The 13618-nt window shown below is 45.9% G+C and overlaps 1 protein-coding gene across 1 annotated transcript in view; it reads left to right on the top strand.

Moving 5' to 3' along the window:
* Positions 1 to 4422: 4422 nt before the first annotated feature.
* The window catches only part of fcho1 (FCH and mu domain containing endocytic adaptor 1), a 33644-nt gene continuing 24448 nt past the window's right edge, over positions 4423 to 13618 (top strand). The window contains exon 1 of the mRNA XM_076151213.1: positions 4423 to 4533. The gene's annotated coding sequence lies outside the window, so the exon portion shown is untranslated. The remainder of the gene's footprint in view (positions 4534 to 13618) is intronic.

Genomic DNA, 13618 nt, shown 5'->3' with positions numbered 1-13618 from the left:
GACCCCTGACTCCCCCCCCCCCCCCCTCTCTCTCTCTCTCTCTCTCACACACACACACACACACACACACACACACACACACACACACCCTTTGAGACTCTGCACGTGATATTGAGCTATACAAATAACTTTTATTTGAATGGATCTATCGTATTAGAAATTAATTTATGGCCTAATTTCTTACTTAATCGCTGTACTTCTTATCTGATCCTATTTCCAATCAGCAATGGGAGTTTGTGTTGGGAAGTTCGAATATAGACCATCCTGTGCCTGTGATACTCGTTCATCCAGTAACAAGTGGAGAAAAGGTACTCATTAGTGTATCAGTGTCAAGGCAAAACTGATCCATCTTGAATGACTGAACATAACAAACTGTACAAAACAGTAAACACAAGCACTTGCACCATTTCCCATACAGTAGCACAGTGTGGACGTAGGAAGTAGCACCTATCCCTATATCTGGCACCTGTTACAGTGGCGGTCACACAGTGGTGGTTGATCAAGCACGCCCCCTTGTGGTTGTAGGTATTACATTCTCCCTCCTTTCTCCTAAGGATCAGCTCTTACACTGGAGAGATATGTCTTTCTGTACATTCTCTCATTGCAAATCTTTACTTGTCGGTACAAAACTGTTATTATTATCATATCAAACCTCACTAACACACGTATGTCTGATCTTCACGTGTAAGAAATACCCTGACTCCCTCATTGATAATTGGCCATTATTTTTCAGATTATCAACAGCGTCCTTGCACAGCTTCTCTGCAGGCCAACACACACAACAGAGGCACAGAGGAAGAGCAGGCAAAGGCAAAGAAAAAAGCTGCAATACAAGCGCTACAAAGCACGTAGCATCACAGATGGATGCCGCACACACTGGAACTCCTGGGGAGATCAGTGGAACGGAGAGTGGAAAGCAAGCTTGTTTATTGGATCCAAAAACGGGCGCTTGTGCCGTGTGAGAAAGGGAGGCCATCTTCTGTCTTGGCAGCTTTAATTAAGCAGCCTGTTCAAGTAGGAGTTAAGCTGATTTGAAAGAGCCTGATAAGAGGAGGAGAGGTGGTGCAGAGCATGTGGGCGCACAAATTGAGGCTCATTCAGTAGATGACTTGCCATGGAAGACAGTGCCAGCTACATATAAAGCGACAGAAGCAGCTGCTCAGGGGCCCCCGTCAAGGTCATGGTTAGGGGGGCCCCCGTAGTGGTTTGATGGTGATAGAGATGAAAACACTCTAAATTAGTGATTAGAAAACATCTAGACTCATTATCTCTACACTTTAAACAATGTGGCATTCATTGTAAGATTGCCAGTGTCAGTGTTTCAGGCTGGTTAAGAGCTTATGATACTGTGATGTAAACAACGTAAACAACACCCATGCATCACTACCGAACACTTAATACTGTATAGTTTGTCTTAAATGTGTTGGAATAATTGGATTGTGATCATTTGTACAACTGTGTCACTTCAGCAGTTTCCGTGTCTGCTTCAGGTCCCTAAAATACTTGTTCCGGCCCAGATAGATGACTTAACATAAAGGAATGATTGAAGGAAACTCATTGTTTAGCACCTGCAGCTTCTTAACTGTACAAATATGTTTCTGTGCAGTTTCTAAACGGTTCACTGACAGGATGTAATCATACTAAAATCCACAGGAAATGCAACCCTGATCAGAGGAGGAGCGGAGCGGAGCACTTTGTTTTATAAAACTCAACCAGCCTGAACAGTGAAAACAGATTCTCCCTTTATCTGATAAAGAATATAGGGAAGAAATGTTGCAAATCCTATCTCATCATAAACAATCTACATTCCATTGGTTTAGTAAATGAGGAGATGAGCAGAACAAACCTTTAGAGGGAGACAAAAGAGAAGGTATGAATGTGTATGCATGGGTATGAATAGGGACCCCAACAGGTGGCAGGCACTGATGGAGACATCATTTATTCCCATAGCTCATTTCATTTTATTTTGGAGATTGGATTAAAGGCTCAAAATAATCTCTTGTCTCTTATTTTGGTTTTGCAGATGGAATGAGATACTGCCAATCAGCATGTTTACAGAACGGCAGCCGTTTGTTTATAACCACGCACGTGTACACTGGAGGACTGTTATGTGCATGGAAATAGATCTTTAGGGAATTTTACCCTACTAGTTGCTCTATTAGATCTGTGTACTTTCCATTTCTGTTCCTATCATGTGTTTACAACTCAGGGTATCTAAACTCTAGCTTGTTCTGCCTACTAATTCTGAAACTGAAACAGAGGCTTTCGTGCCTTGTGAGTTTGTGGTGACAGGTTCTCTTCCTGGTTGGTCTAACCCTCAGCGTAGTAAGACACTGTGGCATGAAGTGATAGGAAATATCAGTAACGGTCGCAGTCACCCTGTTTACCGCGTGTCCACGTTGTGTTGATTCTAACCATCAAGCATTCCGTTATGCATGTGCACCTTCCCCAGATAGCGTTCTCACGGCACGTGTCGGAAATACCTGAGATCTTACATGTGAAGTCATATCGCAGTGAGTCATAGCCGCTCTGTCAGTGGCAACCTGCCAGATTCCACTTTGCTTCAAGATTGCTTGAGCCCCTGTTGTTAGCTGATGACAACCTTTTTTTTCTGTGGCACCAGCAGTCATATCCTTAAAGGTACATGCTAATAAACAAGGAGAGTATACTGGCATGGCAGTTTGACAAAGGCATGGGTTGCTGTCTGTCATTTTGAGCAATTGTGGGACTTGTGTTAAGAATGTGACTTTATTGCTTCTTGGCATCTTGAGAAAGCCCCCACAAGTACCCATGATCCTGCAGCTGGGTTTACAGCCTTTTAAAGATTAGTGTGAGCAATGTTTGTCAGTTACAAGCACAGGAGGGACACCCAAGCAGTGACTGAAATGACAAGTCTGTCCCCGAGCCAAGCAACAATTCAACAAAGAGATCTTGTTTTGGCTTTAAGATAACCATGTTGTGCCTGTATGCAATCGCCTCTAATACACACAACGTCTCCAGTGCTGCTGCTACGTAGGACTGAACCCACGGTGTGACCTTTTGGACTGACAGAGGTCAATATGACATTTGACCGCTGAGTGAATGAAGAGGAGGATGAGAGAGATAGATTTACGAAGGCTTTATTTTGTCAGGTCATATGCAATTCACAGTGTTTATCACATGCAACTTGAAATTTGTCTTGCACCCACTCTTACACATAACACACACAAACACATGCATTACAGAGGGGGTGCAGGGCAGCCATTCTACGGTGCCCCTGAAGCAGTTGGGGGTTCGGTGCCTTGCTCATTGGCACCTCGCCAGTGCCCTGGAGGCAAACTGGCAACTCTCCATCTGTTTGTCCACTTTCTTGGTCCAGACGGGGACTTGAACCGGCAACCCTCCAGTTCCCAGCTGAGTCCCCTATGGACTGAGCTACTGCCGCATGTATACATACAAATATTCAAAATATTCTTGGCTATATCCTTGTGATTGTCATCCATAAACCTCTCTCTTCTTTTCAGCCTTGTTCGTCTCTTCATGCTCACCCTCTGCTTCCTGCATGAGAGGATAAAGGGCTGACATCTGGCTGCAAGCTTTGACAGTTTGAGCCCTGCCTGCTCTGTTATCGCCTGGGAGTGTCTGCCTCGGGTCTCCACCAAGCAGGGCAACTTTTCTGCAGCCATGTTGGTCAGACTCCAGCACTCCACATTAAAGGGGTGTGGACACTGAAGATCTCTCTCCCAGATGATCTGCTCTCCAGGACAATACAGCTCTGGCTCCATCTCTTGGTCAGGTATGTCTGCCAAGATTCCCTGATCAGCAGGAAGAGGGCACGCTTCAGTCCCTCAACACTGTGACATCATTTATGAAGCCATAAAGGGGTTACAACTGTGTAATCATTCATGGTGGCATTATTGGGGAGGGGGTGGGGGCTAGGCTAGGGTGGTCCCATTCATGTCTTCCACTACTATAATTTCATAATGAAAATAAAAACAAAACAATTTTGTTTATCAAAAAGCACACTTTGCAAATGCTGGACCCCTGAACTTATGTTTTTGGTAAATTTGGAGGCTATTGTAGGAATGGTGCTTGTTGCAACTTAACACACACACACACGCACGCGCGCACACACATATTCGCGCGCGCGCTCTCTAATTATAATAGTAAATATTTGAATATTTACCTAATTAGTTAAATAGTTTACTGCGTATAGAAGTAACATTTGATATTTCCTCCAAAAACAATATGTAGGTACTTTCTGCGCCATTGTATTCTGTGGGTGTTGCATTTGAAAAACAACCAATCGAGAGCTGAGATTCACTCTTTAACCCGCCTTTACACGGTTGCTATGCCTACAACAGGTCTCTCATTGATTGGCAGCCAGAGGGGCCAATAAGCGTCGAGCTGGGCGGGTGTTGCGCGCACACTGCAAACTGCCTGGTGGATTTCTACTACTATGATCCGACCGCTCAGGGGGAAACAACGGGACCCGGCAGCGCGCCACTCAGCATGGAAAATGACATATAAACGGGTCCAACCAAGCGTCTACAGGTAATAAATCACTATTTGTTTGTCTGTACTTTCTGCGGGGTGAAAATAATTGAGAAATGAGCTCCAGGGACCAGGCTGCACTGTTTAACACACCGAGTTTTGTCATGCGTGGCTGTGACAATGTTGAACGTTAACTGGCAGCACTTGCAGACACGTTTGTTTGACAGGAGCTAACACATGCTTGGAGGGAAACAAGGTCCCTGTTTAAGAGAACCAGGTAATTAATATCAGAATGTAACCCGAAGCCCGAATTTATAATTAAATAGGTCATTTTAAATGGATCAAATATCACCTATTGATACAGATGTCAGTAGTAGCTGCCAAGGTGAATCAGGGCTTCATATTCTGTGGATGGTTGTCTGTGCATCCACAAGCTAAACTTCTAAGTAAGTATTATCTCCCTAATTGAGTCAATGATGAGGTATTGAATTGTTATTTGTGGTAATCTGTGACAGTTTACAGTGAAATAGAGGCAAGTGAAGCAACAAACCATCACATCACAGAGACTCTAACCAGATGTTTGATGGGTTTTTGCTGGATGATCAAAACAATCGCATATTGTTGTTGTTTCAGCTATTTGATGGGTTTTTGCCATCAGGTAAATGTGTCACAAAAGCTGCAGTGAGTGTTTCTGGGGAAAATGAAAACACTGACCTTTGCAATAAAGTTCACAAAGGGAACCTGAAGCAGGCCTGGCTTCTGCTGGACTCTTCAGATCAGAGACTCCATTATTTGGTTTCTAGGTTAGAGAGAGGGGGAGAGAGAAAGAGAGATGTTTGTGCCTGCATGTGTTGTGCTGTCCTACTTGTGACTACTGCTGTGTGTGTGTCTGTGTGTTGGTCCAGTGGTGTTTAGGTGTCAGCCGCTTTGTACCTCAACCAACACCTTGTAAACAAAGACCTGTTAGGGTTCATCTAAAATAAGACTTCATCCTTTGACCGGGTCGATAACAAGTCAATCGGCGACTCTCCATCACCACAGGCTTCCTCACCACAGGCGATGCTCATTTCATGTGTCAGTCCCCGGTTGCTCCAAGATCGTATATAACGAAACGTAAAACCAGATGGAAGCGTTATTTTGGTAACTTGGGGCTCTCCGGTTCACTGCTTTATCTGTAGCCTTAAAACCAAGCAGGCAGGAAATCCCCATCGATATTTACATTTCCACCGTGACATTTGACTTCACAGCCAAGAGCCATAGCAGTGTCGTTTGTTCTTTGTTTTACAGTTTTTTTTCCCTCCTCTGTGTCTCTGAAGAGTAAACGGCTGAGTGACTTGAAAGTTGAGTATAGAGTGGACCGTTTGATATCAAAGAAGTGAACCGCACACACAAGAAGAAAGTGAGTCAGGCCGAGTGGGATGGAGAGAGGAGACAAAAGTGAAAGGGGTGGGCGTCACTACCCTCCACTGTCCCTCCCACCTCCCCTCAGTTTACACAAAGTGAATCACATCATATTAGTGTTCACTCGCTGGATAAAACTGAGAAACCCTCCAGATTGGTTGTTGTGTAACTGTAGATGTACAGCAAATGCAGGATAAGGAGAGTTGATTCATAAAATTCTGAGCCTGACGCATAAGGAGGTGAGCTGGGGCTGTAATGTCATAACCACAGGTCGGCCGCATCCATATGTGCTGAGCGTCTATCAGCTGGAGGATCAGCTGAAACAGAGCAGCCACACGTACATCAGTTGTTGCCATGGCTGCTGTTTGTGATTGTGGCTGTGAACTCAATTTCATTCCACTCAGAAATGCTCCTCCAGAACCGAAAAAAAGGTTTCAGCCGGAATCCGTTTAGCTTTACTTGGATTTGTTTCTTAGATAGTCGAGAAAAAAAGACGTCCAGCTGGGCTCCAACATCACTCGATGCTATTGGATGTTGGTCACCTTGGAAGATAATGTAGGCAGTCCAACTAATCTCTTGCTGCCTTGCTCAGGCTCACGCTGACTGGCTGCTTCCTCACAGCAGTGCAGCCTGCGCACGTCCAATTACTAAACTACAGACCCATATGTGAAACCTAATGCCTTCCCAGCCTCGTTTTTTTACTCGTTTTGCTCATTTTCACTGATGGAGGGAAAGAAGGAACCCATGAATAAGAGCTTTTTCCTCTGCAGTTCTATTTGAAACTTGCTGATGCAACAAATATTCAGACATGCAACACTGACGGCGACATGTTTGCAGCCATACATAGTCGATAGAGAACTCTAGGAGGATTCTGCTCTTTGATACTTTAAAATCTTTGGCAGGATTGACATAAGTAAGATGAATAATACAAGTATAAGGAAAAACAATAGACTATATCCAATAATCCCTACATGTTATATTAGATCAAAGTATTCAGTAAGACCAGTAGTTGCGTTGCAGAGCTGCTTTGTTGTTTTTGCTGGTGGCTTCATCCCTCATCAAATCACTGCATCCGAGGCCCGGGTGGGTTTTCAGGACAGAGCGGTGACGATGATCAATGTGGACGCTCTGTGGAAGATTACAGACGTGAGTCAGAGCCCCCCCCCCCCCTCCCCCGTCTCTCATTTATTAATTCGCCAGCTGAGCGAACCTCCAACTTTGTTCCCCCTAATATTGAATGCTGAAACCCTCTGGAGGCAGAATCGACGTTTACGTCTGGTTAAAATTGTTTTATTACATTAAATCGCCTAATTTCATTAACGCAGAAAATAAATGACCCCCCCCTTTTGTCAGTTCAGTCGCCGTTCCGCCTGCGTTTGGCTCTGAACAAAGAGAGAAAGCCTGGACAGGATTTTGGTCTCGTGCCGGCTCCTGGCTGGATGCATCGTCACAATACAAGAGATGAATATAAATAATGCACACTAACATTTTGCCTCCAGGAAAGAGTCGCACTAATATTTCAACAATGACCCACACGTGTGCGACTTTAGTGCTCCAACAGAAGAAGCAGGAATGGCAGTTGCGATAATGTTGCCAGTGTCTTTGGTTTATGAATGTAGAGCACAGACGAGAGGAAGTCACTCTGTGTGATGGAGTTGGATGCTCTGTGTGATGGAGAGTAGGACGCTCTGTGTGATGGAGTTGGACGCTCTGGGCGATGGAGAGTAGGACGCTCTGTGTGATGGAGTAGGACGCTCTGTGTGATGGAGAGTAGGATGCTCTGTGGGACGGAGACGAGGACGCTCTGTGGGACAGAGAGGAGTACCCTCTGTGGGATAGAAATTAGGCTTTTGATCCCTTATTCAGATCTTTATTGGGATCTGGCAGGTTGAACAGTATTCCTGGGCAGCGTCCCTTATTATCAATATGTAGCTAAGATGATGCTGACTCAGCGGTATAAAGTTTCTGTAGTCACAGACAGAAGAATCCAGTTTTAGTGCTGTGAAAAAAAAAGTTATTCAGATCTGATTTGAAGGACAGGATAACAAGTCTGACTGTGATGCTGCAGAGCCACGTGATGACATGAAACCTGTTCAATGTGAATGGATGTTACACTTATGATACATGAACTGTGGCGGTTTTGGTTTAACCTCAATAAGAGGTAGTTTCTGAATGTTCTTGGGGCTGATGGTGTCATCACACCAAGATGAATGCAAAGGAAATTGCCGTCACTTGGGAATCGTCTCTTCTCAGAAATTTTTCCGGTTGTCATGTAAGTAATCACGAGCGAGGACATTTCTCTCCCGGGAAGACTTCACACGCGGTGAAAAAGTGAGCCAGCCTCTCCCTGACTGGCTGCTTCCTGACAGCACAGCATGGATGCACCAGCAATTATTCCACCGACTGCAAACATCTATGGCGTGCGATGCGTCTGTGTTCTGCATGTCAGCGATGGAGGAAGAGGAATCTGAAGGCACTCAAACTGACTGGATATCCGTACTGAGCCAACACTTCACCCGCAGAACGTCCCTCATTATAAATGATAAGATACGGAAGAACATTGATAGTAACACGTTTGTGGCCATGCACACGTTAATCTCTACCAGATCAGGCTCAGATGGCTCCTCTCTCTCTCTTTGTCTCTCTTCCTCTCTCTCTCTCTCTCTCTCTCTCTCTCTCTCTCTCTCTCTCTCTCTCTCTCTCTCTCTCTCTCTCTCTCTCTCTCTCTCTCTCTCTCTCTCTCTCTCTCTCTCTCTCTCTCTCTCTCTCTCTCTCTCTCTCTCTCTCTCTCTCTCTCTCTCTCTGTCTCTCTCTCTCTTTGGCCCATGAGGATCCTCTTCCTCATTTTGATGGTGCCTTCCCTCTTGGCTCTCCCAACAGGCGATATGGTGCTGATGACATGTATGAATTATACATGGGTCAGCCCCTGTTATGTAGGCTAGCGAGCTGCGAGGGCTTCTCCTCTAAACTTGCCAAGCGGGGCAGAACCCACAGGGCAAAAGCCACGGGGCAGGAAGTATCAGGCAGGAAACAGAGCGAAAAGGAGACAAAACCCATCGGTGCAGCTCGCGGTTACATTTCTTGCATCATAATTCATCAGCGTATGTCTGGAACTGAGGTGACAACATGAGCTGTGTGTCTGTGTGTGTGTGAAACAATCCTAGCTGAGGTGCCTTCACCTTTCTGGCAGATGGAAGGCTCCTCCAGCAGGGTGCAGGATCCAGGCCCCCCGCACCCCCCTGGGTCCTGGATCCGTTTCTGGGTTACTAGTCCACATCATGCTGGGCTGGATAAGGGACAGGGAGAGAACAGGGACTGGATCTGCGGCAGCCTGGTGGATTGATGTGACTGGGGTGTGTCGGCTCATTAGAAATAGTTTTGGTGTTTTTAGCAAGAGTAGAAAATCCCCCAAATTTACATTTTAGTCATATCAATAGAGTAAAAATTCCCCGAACTCTCTGCTGTTTTCTTCTCTCTTGGCAACCAAATCCCTTGTGGTTTTGTTGTTGAGACAAATTGAGCAATATGAAGACGTCACCTAAGGCTCTGAGAACGAGTTTGATTGACTTGGTAATACTTTCTTGTCTTTTTTTTTCAGTTCATACAAGTCAAGAATGTTCTCAGTAAAAGAGAAGATGAGCAGAGGAGAGGCTGATCTGTGAAAGGAGCACAAAGCTGTAGTTTCATGTCGCGTAGCCAGGACTCGTATGAAGGCATGTGTGTGTGTGCGTTGTGTGTTGTGTATTGTTGCATCGGTCATGCCGGCCGGGGGTTTGGAAGTGATGCCCGCCTGGCACGCTGACACGGACTGGACTGGACTGGACTGTACGCCGCTGCACTGACAAAAGCACATTCAGGCCTGGACAATGGGGAGCTGACAGCTTGGGTTGTGTTGATCACTTTTCTCTCTCTCTCCCCCTCTCCCCGTCTCTCTCTCCCCCTCTCTCTCTCCCTCCTGTCGATTGTGTTTGCTGTCTCAGTCTTCCTCCATTTATATTTCATTAGCTGTCAGCACCGGCGCAGCTTCACGCGTGGAGCCTGTTTATCGCCTTAAAGAGAATAATTGCGGGTTGCTGTGGCTGCTTGAGTCGTTTAAAGTGCCTTACAGTGTGTTATTCAGTCTTCAGGTTGGCGATGATGTGATTGTTTTTCAGCGTGCCAGTCCCTCCCTCCTCCTCCTCCTCCTCCTCCTTATAGAATCGCCACCGTGATGGATTTAGTCAAGTTTTAAGATCTGATGTAGACGGTCGATCATCACACCGACCACGGCTGTGTATCACAAACAAAACACTTCTACAGTGCCGACTGCAGTGCGGTGCCACATGATGTCATAGTTTTGATACCCAAGTAGCTAATCTAGACAAATTAAATGTCTTATTTGGCAGTAATCAATAGTTTCAGCACCGGTCTCTAGATGTTGTTCTTGTGTTTGAAAGCCAATTCAATTTCTTAATGTGCACACTGAGTGAAAACTGGCTTTCTTTTCAGTTATTCCCTGTTTAAGCCTTTGACTATCTTCAGCTCGTGCTCCCGTCTAGTGTAAGAATGAGGACAATGCCAGGAAGTGTAAAATGTTTAGGGACTCGTTTCAGAGGCAAAGCTCTGGTTGATACTGACTGACACCAGAGAAACGTTCAGGCTTTATTACAACTTGACGGGTTATGAACCCACACAGGCTCAACGTTCTGGCACGACACTAGGTACTAATGTTCTTGTCTAACACGGTTGCAGCGTCGCTCTGAGTTACCGAGCGCAGCAGTGAGTCATCCTATAGACTACAGGTACTTGTGGCAGCGGGGGGAAGGGGGAGGAGGGCAGCGAATCATGGCCGGCACTAAACCATCCGTCCTCCACGCTTCGCCACATCAGGTTAAATGGTCGTCGGGTTAAATGATGGCGGGTCACTCTGCGGTGGAGGAGAGCGCTCGTAGCTCTGCTCTGGCTGCGACACGAGACGGAGCTGCTGTTATGTTAGACAGAGTGAGGATAGGGAAAGCACATGTAAACACAAACGCCACTGCGGCAGCTCCAGTTCAGACATTTTAACTTCAAGGCTTCATCTCAGCCCGGGTGTGACAAAGTTACTGATTCAGCACTTTTAGAAGTGTTGATGTGATTTTGAATGCAGCCCGCTTGAACTCTTTCCTCCCTCTTGACTTCTGACTGCATTTTCGAGTGAATGCGGCGTGTCCAATTTTATTTATTAAATCGTGTTGAAAATCTAGCAGAAGTTTGTGAAAGAGAAAAGAATCCAGAACAAAAAGACAAGGAACTATCAAAAATCCTTCTCTTTATTTATTAAGACTGTTCCGTACTCGCCATGTTGTTTCATTCAAGGTGTAACACAGACACACACACACACACACACACCAGTAAACAAAGTCGTAAAAACAGCAGCAAATGAAACCTGATACACACAAACACTTGGCAGAGGCGTCCACATCCTCAGAAGCCAAAATGTGTCGTCCTTTCCAGGGAAAGACACAGCACAGATGTCTAAGTGGGACATGAAGCCAAATTGAATGAAAGAAAATTAGACACTCGTGACCTTGAGTGTCACCTGTCTCTCTGTTTGCTCCTCTTCTGTCTGCTGGAGGTTTGTGTTGTTATCGTTTACCCGTCTGATTGCGCAACAGGCCTGTGTTGTTTGTCCTCCTCTGTCTCATTACCCCTCACCTTGCGTCACTCGCCCGTTTGGCACTTCCTCCGCTCTTTGCCTTTGTGTCGTCTCTCTCTCTCTCTCTCTCTCTCTCTCTCTCTCTCTCTCTCTCTCTCTCTCTCTCTCTCTCTCTCTCTCTCTCTCGCCCTCTCGCCCTCCTACGTGGCTCTGACAGATGTTCCAGCTGAGAGCTAAGCACTGGATCTCCGCTCACTCGCTCGGCCGTGTCATTACGTTTAACCCAATTCCCGCTTTTAGATTGTTCGCCGAATGTCGGAGGAGGCGGCGCCGCTGTACTCGCCGTGCGTCGGAGGAGAGATTGAGGAGTCACTCGGTCGTCTCCCGAGCCCCAGAGAGGAGAGGAGTGGAGATAGCGAGGATGTGGGAGTTTCTCTTGACCTTCCCTCGTCTCCTTTAGTGAAGCATCTGTTGGTAGAAGAGAGCAAACACAGGAAGGCTCAGTCTGGGCGGAGAGGAAGCCCCATTTATTTCCTGCACCAAGAAATGTGCGACTTTTTCACCCCGGCAGCTTTTCTCAACCACTCATTTTTCATGGCAGCTTTCTGTGAGTTGTCACGGAGGGTGAAGGTGAAGATGAGGGCGACGGGCCTCAGCCAACACGAGACAATTGTGTGCTTGATGAGGTTAAGAAGGCCAATTGGCTTATCAATAAATCAATGATTCGGTCGTCACCTTCGCTTCAAGTGTGTGTGTGTGTGAGCTTTGCCTCTCCGTCCACGTGTCACTGGCGTTACAGAATGTGAGCAAAAGCGAGACAATAAACAAGAATGAGAGACGTGGTGAATGATCCGCCATGGAGAACAGTAAGGTTACAGTGAAGAGAGGAGAGGAAGAAGCTCAGACACTTCAGCTCTGTTACCAACTGAGAGAATAAGATTCCCAAAAAAACAGTTTGAAATGAATCTTAAGGATGTCTGACACAAGAGTGAGCTCATCGTCAAACTGCAGCTCCTTCACACGGGAAGGTGTCGGCTGAGCAGGGTCACATGATCAGGATGCCCCCAGGATGCTTCACTAGGGAGACCAAGGGCCAACCCACAATACACTGCTTATATATATATATGCAGAGTGTTTACCGTCTATCCCATCTGCTGTGGGAACGCCTCGGGATCCCCTGGCAGATCTGGAAGGCCTTGACTGAGAAAAGTACAAACGGATTCAAGCATCGATTTTTTTTCTTTTTTTTTCACTGCGCCCTCCTTTCCTCATAATAAACAAACCTGCAGCTTTTCAAATCAAAAGATGACTCAAGCATGTAGCCAACACAGATATAAAAATAAGAAAGGAGACCACAAAAGCACAAGTTCACTCCCTAACAGATTGTGTAAGAATCTCCTCCAGTCAACACCAAGGAGTTCTCTTCCACCTCAGTGTTTTTGTTAACATACTGCAAATAAGATAAGCAAATAAAACCATTTATAAGAACTCGACTTATGGAGGAAACGAAAGTGCAGGCTGCTGTTTAAGATCCTTCACCATTTATTGCCTTAATCGCTGGATAATCAAATGTGTGTGAACATGCTGAGTGACCATAAGAACCCAGGCTCACCCTCACACACTCTGGCCTTGTGATTTATTAACTGAAGAATTGTTCACGACTGAAGCACATGATGTAACACCACAAGCACTGTGACGCTGAACTGCGGTGTATTGTTGTGTTGTGTAGTGTAGTGTAGTGGATGTTGAGCTTGTTCACTGGCTTTCATGGTGTTTAAAGCCTCGTTAATGGATCATTTATCAGAGAGCCACGCACCAGAGCAACTCAGGGTGAATGTGACTGAGCTGTGGAGAGTTAAGGTCACTCTGCGTTTCGTTTCTGGCGGCTTAGTCCACCTGAGAGCAGAGCTGACTTCAGCCCAGCGCGGAGGCCAAACCAGATGGAGAACACTTCATCGTGTGTGTGTGTGAAGAAGATGGCTAATGAAGCTCAGAGATGATCTGTGAAGCTGATTGTGTTTGCTGCGCTTCTCTTCTTCATGTTCCTCAGGTGATCCGCTGGCCTGACCATCCGTTTATGTTACTGATCAATTTATAGACTAGATTTTCAGTAATTCACCACCTATT

The sequence above is a fragment of the Genypterus blacodes genome, unplaced genomic scaffold (genome assembly GCF_046128005.1).
Source record: "Genypterus blacodes isolate CSIRO-AG114 ecotype Tasmania unplaced genomic scaffold, CSIRO-AGI_Gbla_v1 ptg000054l_1, whole genome shotgun sequence".
Taxonomy (NCBI): Eukaryota; Metazoa; Chordata; class Actinopteri; order Ophidiiformes; family Ophidiidae; genus Genypterus; species Genypterus blacodes.
Note: the sequence above shows the minus strand (reverse complement) of the source record. Positions and strands in the feature narration are given on the sequence as shown.